General features: G+C 42.8%; 1 long non-coding RNA gene across 6 annotated transcripts in view; it reads right to left on the reverse strand.

The window, feature by feature from the left end:
• The window catches only part of LOC307179901, a 552,143-nt gene extending 542,137 nt beyond the window's left edge, over positions 1–10,006 (reverse strand). For all 6 annotated transcript variants that reach the window (XR_013825591.1, XR_013825592.1, XR_013825593.1 and 3 more), the window contains exon 1: positions 9,796–10,006. This is a non-coding gene — a long non-coding RNA (uncharacterized lncRNA). The remainder of the gene's footprint in view (positions 1–9,795) is intronic.
• Positions 10,007–10,268: the final 262 nt, after the last annotated feature.

Genomic DNA, 10,268 nt, shown 5'->3' on the forward strand with positions numbered 1-10,268 from the left:
GGAGGGTGGGAGGGAGGGAGACGCAAGTGGGAAGAGATATGGCAACATATGTATATGTATGACTGATTCACTTTGTTGTAAAGCAGAGACTAACACACCATTGTAAAGCAATTATATCCCAATGAAGATGTTAAAAATTAATTAATTAATTAATTAATTTAAAAAAAAGTAGACTGAAGCAAGTTAGCTGATAACCTGTTACATGGCAATAGGAAACTCACACGGTAATGACCGAACACAACATATTCCCACTACCTCCCTCACAATCTTTGTACTATTGTTGTTAACGTTTATGAAAGTAAAATATATATCTGTTCACAAAAAAAAAACAGCAGGATACAAAATTAATGCACAGAAATCTCTTGCATTCCTATACACTAATGATGAAAAATCTGAAAGAGAAATTAAGGAAACACTGCCATTTACCATTGCAACAAAAAGAATAAAATACCTAGGGATAAACCTACCTAAGGAGACAAAAGACCTGTATGCAGAAAACGACAAGACACTGATGAAAGAAATTAAAGATGATACAAACAGATGGAGAGATATACCATGTTCCTGGATTGGAAGAATCAACATTGTGAAAATGACGATACTACCCAAAGCAATCTACAGATTCAATGCAATCCCTATCAAACTACTAATGGCATTTCTTACATAACTAGAACAAAAAATTTCACAATTTGTATGGAAACACAAAAGAGCCCAAATAGCCAAAGTAATCTTGAGAAAGACAAACAGAGCTGCAGGAATCATCCTCCCTGACTACAGATTACACTGAAAAGTTACAGTAATCAAGACAGAATGGTACTGGCACAAACACAAAAATACAGATCAATGGAACCAGAGGGAAAGCCCAGAGATAAGCCCACGCACATATCCAGGACCTTATCCTGGATAAAGGAGGCAAGAATATACAATGGAGAAAAGACAGCCTCTTTAATAAGTAGTGCTGGGAAAACTGGACAGCTACATGTAAAAGAATGAAATTAGAACACTCCCTAACACCACACACAAAAATAAACTCAAAATGGATTAAAGACCTAAATGTAATGCCAGACACTATCAAACTCTTAGAGGAAAACAGAGGCAGAACACTCTATGACATAAGTCGCAGCAAGATCCTTTTTGATCCACCTCCTAGAGAAATGGAAATAAAAACAAAAATAAACAAATGGGACCTAATGAAACTTCAAAGCTTTTGCACAGCAAAGGAAACCATAAACAAGACCAAAAGACAACCCTCAGAATGGAAGAAAATATTTGCAAATGAAGCAACTGACAAAGGATGAATCTCCAAAATATACAAGCAGCTCATGCAGCTCAATAACAAAAAAACAAACAACCCAATCCAAAAATGGGCAGAAGACCTAAACAGACATTTCTCCAAAGAAGATACACAGATTTCCAACAAACACATGAAAGGATACTCAACATCACTAACCATTAGAGAAATGCAAATCAAAACTACAATGAGGTATCACCTCACACCAGTCAGAATGGCCATCGTCAGAAAATCTACAAACAGTAAGTGCTGCAGAGGGTGTGGAGAAAAGGGAACCCTCTTGCACTGTTGGTGGGAATGTAAATTGATACAGCCACTATGGAGAACAGTATGGAGGTTCCTTAAAATACTAAAAGTAGAACTACCATATGACCCAGCAATCCCACTACTGGGCATATACCCTGAGAAAACCATAATTCAAAAAGAGTCATGTACCACAATGTTCGTTGCAGCACTATTTACAATAGCCAGGACATGGCAACAACCTAAGTGTCCATCGACAGATGAATGGATAAAGAAGATGTGCACATATATACAATGGAATATTACTCAGCCATAAAAAGAAACGAAATTGAGTTATTTGTAGTGAGGTGGATGGACCTGGAGTCTGTCATACGGAGTGAAGTAAGTCAGAAAGAGAAAAACAAATAGCATATGTTAACACATATATATGGAATCTAAGAAAAAAAAAAGGTCATGAAGAACCTAGGGGTAAGACGGGAATAAAGACACAGACCTACTAGAGCATGGATTTGAGGATATGGGGAGGGGGAAGGGTAAGCTGTGACAAAGTGAGAGAGTAGCATGGACATATATACACTATCAAACGTAAAATAGATAGCTCATGGGAAGCAGCCGCATAGCACAGGGAGATCAGCTCGGTGCTCTGTGACCACCTAGAGGGGTGGGATAGGGAGGGTGGGAGGGAGGGAGACGCAAGAGGGAAGAGATATGGGGACATATGTATACATATAGCTGATTCACTTTGTTATAAAGCAGAAACTAACACACCATTGTAAAGCAATTATACTCCAAAAAAGATGCTAAAAATAAATAAATAAAAATAAACAGTAGCTATGTCTATTATGGTATCCTGACTGTCAAGCCTACACTTGAATTAATGTTTGGTGATGATGATGGTGATGGTGATGAAAGACGAGCAAGAGGAAGAAGAGGACGAGGAGGAAGGGAAAGAGAAGATCCGGGAAGTCTCAGCAGTATCAGTGGAAAAAAAGATCCTGGCTTGAAATCTTGTGCAAGATTCTTGGGTAGATGAAAACTTCCCAATATATTCTTACTGAATTATATCAGTCTTTGCATGGCCCACCATCTGTCTTGAACATTCTAGTGACCCAGAATTCAAGCTTCTCCTTTCCCTACTCCAGCCAGGTGAAGTTGGATATGACATTTTTTTCCTTCCACTGTCCACGTTGGAATGACTCCAAGTTTTGCATTTAGTCCCTTTAAGTACATTCCACACAGAACATACCCAAAATGTCTGGATTGAATGTTTCTCAACTATAGTGGTTCCAAAGTGTGCTTCCCAGACCAGCAGCATCAGTAATGCCTAGGAACCTGTTAGAAATGTGAATTCTTGGACCAACCCTAGATCTCTTCAATGAGAAACTCTGGGGGTGGGGCCCAGTGTTCAGAGCTTTAAGTCCTCCGGGTGATTTTGATGCATGGCTAAGCTCTGAGAACTGCGGCTGCAGTAAAACCAAACAGGGCGGCCAAAAAGTGCTCTCTCCACTTAGTCCCTGAGAGGTTTCTGATTTTCAAGCGAAAAGAATGAGGTAGAAGCAAGACTCCCTGGAGAATGGGCATCTTCTCCAGCAAATTGCAGAGGGATTTTACATGAGAGGAACCAGAAAACTGTGTTGCTCAGTCAACCAGAAAATATTGAGTATCTACTATGTGCCAGGAGTTGGGCGAAGTGCCAGGGAAACCATGGCAAACGCAACATATGATCCCAGTTCTCTAGGGCTTAACAATGCGTGTGAAAGACCTGTATTTCACAAGAATCCAATTGGTAAAGATGGAGAGTCTGACAAAGCCAAATGTTGGAGAGACAGGAACTCTCACATACTGCTGGGAAGAGTGGAAATTGGTACAACTGCTCTGCAGAGCAATCGGGCAAAATCTAGTAAAGTTGAAGATGTATAGCCCCCAGCAATTCCATTCCTAGGTTTATACCCTAAGCCTGCAGAAGCTCCATTGGTTTTTCACAGAGAAATGTACAGGAATGTTTACTGCAGCACTGTTCATAATAGCAGAAAAATAGGGACAACCTAAACGTCCATTTACAGGAGGATGGATAAATAAAGTATGATAGAGTTGTACAGTGAAATGCTATCAGTAACAAATTAACACTAAAGAAAATGAGTGAAACACAACCTTGATAAATTGCAAAAGCATAATAATTAACCAAAAAAGCAAGTCATGGAATGATATGTACAGAGAGATTCTATTTAAAGTTTTAAAATATGCAACATAATACTATATGTTGATAACAGATAATACATATGCAATGAGAGCATAAAAATATGCATGGAATAAAAATACAACTGGAGGACTGAGGTCACCACTGGGAAAGGAGGGAGAGAGGAAGGACACAAGATTGAGATGGGTCCACGGTGGGATTAGATTGCATTTGTTATGCTACATTTCTTAAGCTGGGTGATGGTTAAATGGTTGTTCACTATATTAGACTTTATAGGTTTTTTTGTACCTGAAACATTTCATAATAAAATAAATTTACATTTAAAAATTGATTGAATTGCAATGTCTCATAGATAGGAATTAAGTTGTATTTCCAATTGTAAGTGTATTATAATGTATTTCCTTTGGGTTTATCTATGAGAAAACTTAGCCTTCTCTAATCATCCCCCAAACCCATCCTCCAAAATACGAACTTCACTGAGCTCCCCAGAACTTTGCCCCAGTCTCCCATACTCTACTCTCAACAAAGACAGCAACCAGATTAGGTTTATAATCCAGGTCATGTCATCACCCTGCTCAAAACCCTCCCAGAGTTCCTCATGTCACTCAAGGTACCAGTCAAACTGCTTACCAATCCCTATATAATCTGGGCCCCAATGACCTCTGTGAAATATCTACTACACCTTCTCCGTCGCCCACTCAGTTCCAGCCACATTGGTATGCACACAGTATCTCAAACACATCAGACATGCTTCTGCCTTAGACTTGTTGATCTTTTCCCTCCGCCTGGATGAATGAATTTATGTGATGTAAATCTGGATTTAGAAAGACTGGCTTTTCAGAAGGTGGAGATGGTATAGTATAGTGGTTAAGAGCATGAGCATTGGTGTCAAACACACCTTGGTTCAGTCTTGGATCCACCCCACGCTAGCTGTGTGACTTTGAACAAGTATTCAATCTCCCCGATCTTCAGTTTCCTCATCTGAAAAATGGGGATGATTATAAAACCTGTTTAGAATGTTGTGACTTGTTCCTAGCAGAGGCCAGGCACATAGAAGAACTTCCATAAATATTGCCTTACTGCTGTTAAGATGGAAAAATGCAGGCTGATGATGGTTTGGTCAGATGGTGGTTTACCAGCATGAACGATTGGACCAAAAGCGTACTACTAAGAACGTAGCCAAAGCAGCTCAATCCTATGCCTTGCGCATTTCCCAAAGGAAGATATAAATGGCCTGCACTTCAAAATCAGAGATAGCATGTAGGGATAACAGCAAAACCAGGTGGCCAAAGATCTCACCAAGGAGGAATGCTGGGCCAACATTCTCAGCATGAAAAATAAACACAATGTTTAAGGCATTAATCTTATCTCAAAATACTTAAGGATGGGAGAGGGAGATGTGGCTTAGCAACAGCACGTGCAGAGACGGAAGGAATTTGAGTCATCTGCAAGTTCAATAGAAATGAGGAATGCTGCGTGACTGCCAGAAGGGCTGATCTGCTCCTGCACTGCATTAGCAAAAGCACCCTGTTCAGAACAAGAGCTGGGCTAGCTCCATCCTCCCCTGGACAGCTGGAGTGGCAGGCTCATTTCTGGGTGGCGCCCTTTCAGCAGACATGCCCAGAGGGTAGTTACTCAGATGGTGAAGGGATGACAGACATGGGAAACAATTCACAGGCCTTTGGATGTTTAACCTGAAAGTGTGCAGACCGGAGAGCACTGCCTTCAAATCCCCCAGGGCTGTCACGTGAGAGAAGGAAGAAACTTATTCTGCTCCTTATTCTGGACGGCTTCACTCAACAAATACCAAGGACTTAGAAAAGATCCAGGAAGACAGATTTGGACTTGAACAAGGAAATTTCCCATGTAAAATTGCTCCCCTAGAGTAGGAGCTGCTTCGTGATGTAGTCAATGCCTTATCACCAGAGACTTTCCAGGAGAGATCGCTATGGAGAATACTGCAGACACTGTTCAAGCATTCGGGAGAAGTTGAGCTCATGGCAAAGCTTCCAATCCTGAGATTGGAATTTTTAGGGCAGTGAAACTATTCTACGAGACAGATGACAAGGAACAAAACAACCTTGAACTAGAGATGCCAGAGTTGGATATGGTTGGAAAGCGAGCGATGCAGAGAAGTTAAGGAAAGACTGAGAGATGCAGCAAGAAAATGAGAGAAGTGAGAGGTGCAAGGGGTTTGTTGCTAATCAGAGTAGGAAACAAGACAACAACACCTTCAAGTCTCCTCTTTGTTGTAAGGCTCAGGGCCCAGAGGCTTTCCCGGGGTGAAACTCTGGGCTCCCAGGTAGCCAACCTGAGTCAGTTTTCTCTGTTCTACACCTACTCCACTCCCAAGTTGGCAAATTCATAACCTCCACTTCTGTTTTGGCCTCTACTCTTCAGTTGTGGTTAGTTGCTCAGCCTGGAATCCCAGCCCATTGGCAATGCCATAGTTTATCCCCAGGCCTGGGACTTGACCCTGATTTTCAGCCTATGGATGTGAACTTGCCACATAGAAGATGAAGCTAAATGAAGCTAAGGAGGGGCCAAAGCTGGATTTTTATTGCAAATATGTGTTTAGACATTGCTTGCCTTCAGAATGCAAAACAGTGGATAGTGTATCCACCATACGTTATAAGGGAAGGATGTGATTCTCACCTATGCCCAGTCAAAATAGAGATGTCTCTTCTTAGGATGAGTCAATGAGTATAGTAAACAAGCATTTTGATGAACCATGTTGGAAGAAACACTGAATTAGCTTATTTTAAATTAATAGATTACTTTTAGAGCAGTTTCAGGTTTAAATAACAGTTGAGCAGAAAGTACAGAGTTCCCATATACTCCCTCTTCCCACCCCCATTCAGTTTATCCTAGTAGTGAGGTCATACGTTTGTGTGGTACATGCGTTACAACTGATGAACCAGTATTGATAGGTTATTATTAATTAAAGCCCATAATTTACAGTAGGGTTCACTCTGTGCTGTACGTTCTATGACCTTTGCCAATTGCATAATGTCATGCATCCACCATTACAGTACCATACAGACTAGTTTCATTGCTCTAAAAATCCCCTGCACTCTACCTATTCATCCCTCCCTCCCCCGCTCTGAACCCCTGGCAACTGCTGATCATTTTACTGTCTCCAGTTTTACCTTTTCCAGAACGTCATCTAGTTGGAATCATATACAGTACGTAGACAATAATCCACTGTCTGAATGGACCACAGTTTATTTATCCCTCCACCTACTGAGCGACATCTTGGTTGCTTCCAAGTTTTGGCATTATAAGGAAAGTTGCTATAAACATTTGAGTGCAAGTTTTTGTGTGGACATAGGTTTCCAGCACATCTGGGTAAATACCAAGGAACACAATTGCTGGACCATACGGCAGGAGTGTGTTAACTTTTGCAAGAAACTGTAAACTGTCTTCCACAGTGGCTGGACCATTTGCACTCCCACCAGCGATGAATAAGAGTTCCTGTTGCTCCACAGCCTCGCCAGCCCAACCCAACATTTGGTGCTGTCAGTGTTCTGGATGTTGGCCATTCTAACAGGTGTGCAGTGGCATCTCACTGCTGTTTTACCTTGCGTTTCGCTGATGACATATGATGGGGAGCATCTTTTCATATGCTTACTTGCCATCTGTACATCTTTGTTGGTAAAGTGTTGGTTCAGATCGTTTTCCCCCTTTTTAATTGGGTTGTTTCCTTATTTTTGAATTTTAAGAGTGCTTTGTAAATTTTGGATACGAGTCTTTTATCAGATATGTTTAGATAATAAGGAAAATATTTTATAGATGTTAATTCATTTAAATGAATAAATAATGAATTCGTTCTGTAATTAAAATTATTTTGCAATTTTTCTTGATTCTTCTCTGCTTTTTAAAATATGTAACTTAGTATGATTTATCTTCTCATTCTAAGTCAATATTCATGTTCGTTTTTAATGTTGTAATCTTACTAAGGAAGCTCCCTGCCAAATTATATAAGCTTCAGGCCCCTCAAAACCTGAATCTGGCCCTGAGTCCCGGCTTGGGGCAGCCTAGAGGCCTTGCCGTCTAGAGTCATCTGCAGCTGCTTGACTAGGCAGCAGAGGGCAGGCTAGATTTCAAGGCTGGCCCACATAGGTATGCATTACCAAGAGTCAAGCCAGAGGGTGTCACCATTGTCAGAGGCCAGGTTCTCAGACCAAGTACGTCAACCTCTGTAAGCCCAAGTGCTCTCTCATTGCCATCCCGCTCCCTTCAAGGCTTGTCTGAAACTGAATCAAAAATCAGATTCTTTGTATTCCTCTCACCCAATTTTTCAAGCCAGAAAGTCAGGCACCATCATGGAATCCACCCCGCCTTCTTCTTGAACCTAACCAATCAGCCAGATCTGTCAGTGCTGCACTATAAACATCTCTTGAATCTATTCAGTTCTCCATGTTCCCCAGTGCCACCAAGCTAGTCAAAGGCACATTTCTCTCTTGTTGCACAAGTGCAGTGGTCTGCAGTGCAGTGTCCCACTGCTTCCACTCATACCACTTCTTATCCATGCCCGACACAGCAGCCAGCGTGAGAACAGCCTGATCATGTCACTCCCCTGTTTACAACTCCCCAGTGGCTCCTACAATTGGTAATAATTAACTTCAAGCCTAACCTGACATAGGGGTCCTTGTAATCTAATAATCTAGCCCCTGCTGACCCCTCTAACTGGTCTCTCACCTCTCCTCTCCAGTGTTCCAGCCATACCTATAGCCTTAGTTATTTCACCCAGTCAAGATCCCTCTGCTCTCAGCCTCTATATCTTCCTGTGCCTTGGAACACTCCCCATCCCAGCCCACTAGCTAATTCCCACTCAACCGTCAGGAGTACAGGTTTCATACCCTCCAGAAATCCTCTCTAGATGCACAACAACTAGACTAGGAGCCTCCTCCTGTGAGTCCCCACAGCACCTGTCTGACCTCTATTGTAACGTGTGATGTGTCGTGCTGCAATTACCAAGTTTAAAAATTATTTTTTACTTTATTTGATTTTTGATTACAAAAGATAATTGCTCTATACAACAAGTCAAACAGTATAGAGATGTAAAATGAAACATCAGTAAGCTTCGGAGGCTCGGGCTTCGGTCGGAGCGCAGGGAGAGGACTGGGGTTGGCGGCGTGAACACAGTCTGCAGGGGGTTAGTGCGCCACAGCTAGCGGGGAGGGAGTCCGAGAAAAGTCTGGAGCTGCCGAAGAGGCAAGAGACTTTTTCTTCCCTCTTTGTTTCCTGGTGCGCGAGGAGAGGGGATTAAGAGCGCTGCTTAAAGGAGCTCCAGAGACAGGCGCAAGCCGCGGCTATCAGCGCAGACCCCAGAGACGGGCATGGGATGCTAAGGCTGTTGCTGCCGCCACCAAGAAGCCTGTGTGCGAGCACAGGCCACTCTCCACACCCCTCTTGCGCGGAGCCTGTGCAGCCCGCCACTGCCAGGTTCCCGGGATCCAGGGACAACTTCCCCGGGAGAACGCATGGCAGACCTCAGGCTGGTGCAAAGTCACGCCGGACTTTCCCGCCGCAGGCCCGCCTCGCACTCTGTGCCCCTCCCTCTCCCCCGCCCCCGGCCTGAGTGAGCCAGAGCCCCCTAATCAGCGGCTCCTTTAACCCCGTCCTCTCTGAGCGAAGAACAGACCCCCTCCAGCGACCGACACGCAGAGGCAGGGCCAAATCCAAAGCTGAGCCCCTGGGAGCTGTGCGAACAAAGAAGAGGAAGGGAAATCTCTCCCAGCAGCCTCAGAAGCAGCGGATTAAAGCTCCACAATCAACTTGATGTACCTGCATCTGTGGAATACCTGAATAGACAACCAATCATCCCAAATTGAGGAGGTGGACTTTGAGAGCAAGATATATTATTTTTTCCCCTTTTCCTCTTTTGTGAGTGTGTATGTGTATGCTTCTGTGTGAGATCTTGTCTGTATAGCTTTGCTTCCACCATTTGTCCTAGGGTTCTATCCGTCCATTTTTTTGTGTGTTTTTTTTGTGTTTTTTTTACTTTTTTAAAAAAATTTTTCCTTAATAATTATTTTTTATTTTAATAACTTTATTTTCTTACCTTATTTTATTTTATCTTCTTTCTTTCCCTTCCTTCCTTCCTTTCTTTCTTGCTTTCTTTCTTGCTTGCTTTCTTTCTTCTTTTTCTCCCTTTTATTCTGAGCCCTGTGGATGAAAGGCTCTTGACGCTACAGCCAGGAGTCAGTACTGTGCCTCTGAGGTGGGAGAGCCAACTTCAGGTCACTCAACGACCAGCAAGCTACAGTGCTGGACAACCTATGCCAAACAACAAGCAAGACAGGAACACAACCCCACCCATTAGCAGAGAGGCTGCCTAAAATCATAATAAGGCCACAGACGCCCCAAAACACACCACCAGACGTAGACCTGCCCACCAGAAAGACAAGATCCAGCCTCATCCACCAGAACACAGGCACTAGGCCCCTGCACCAGGAAGCCTACACAACCCACTGAACCTTCTTTAGCCACTGGGGACAGACACCAAAAACAACGGGAACTAAAAACCTGCAGCCT

This window comes from Stenella coeruleoalba, assembly GCF_951394435.1.
Source record: "Stenella coeruleoalba genome assembly, chromosome: X".
In the NCBI taxonomy this organism is placed as follows: domain Eukaryota; kingdom Metazoa; phylum Chordata; class Mammalia; order Artiodactyla; family Delphinidae; genus Stenella; species Stenella coeruleoalba.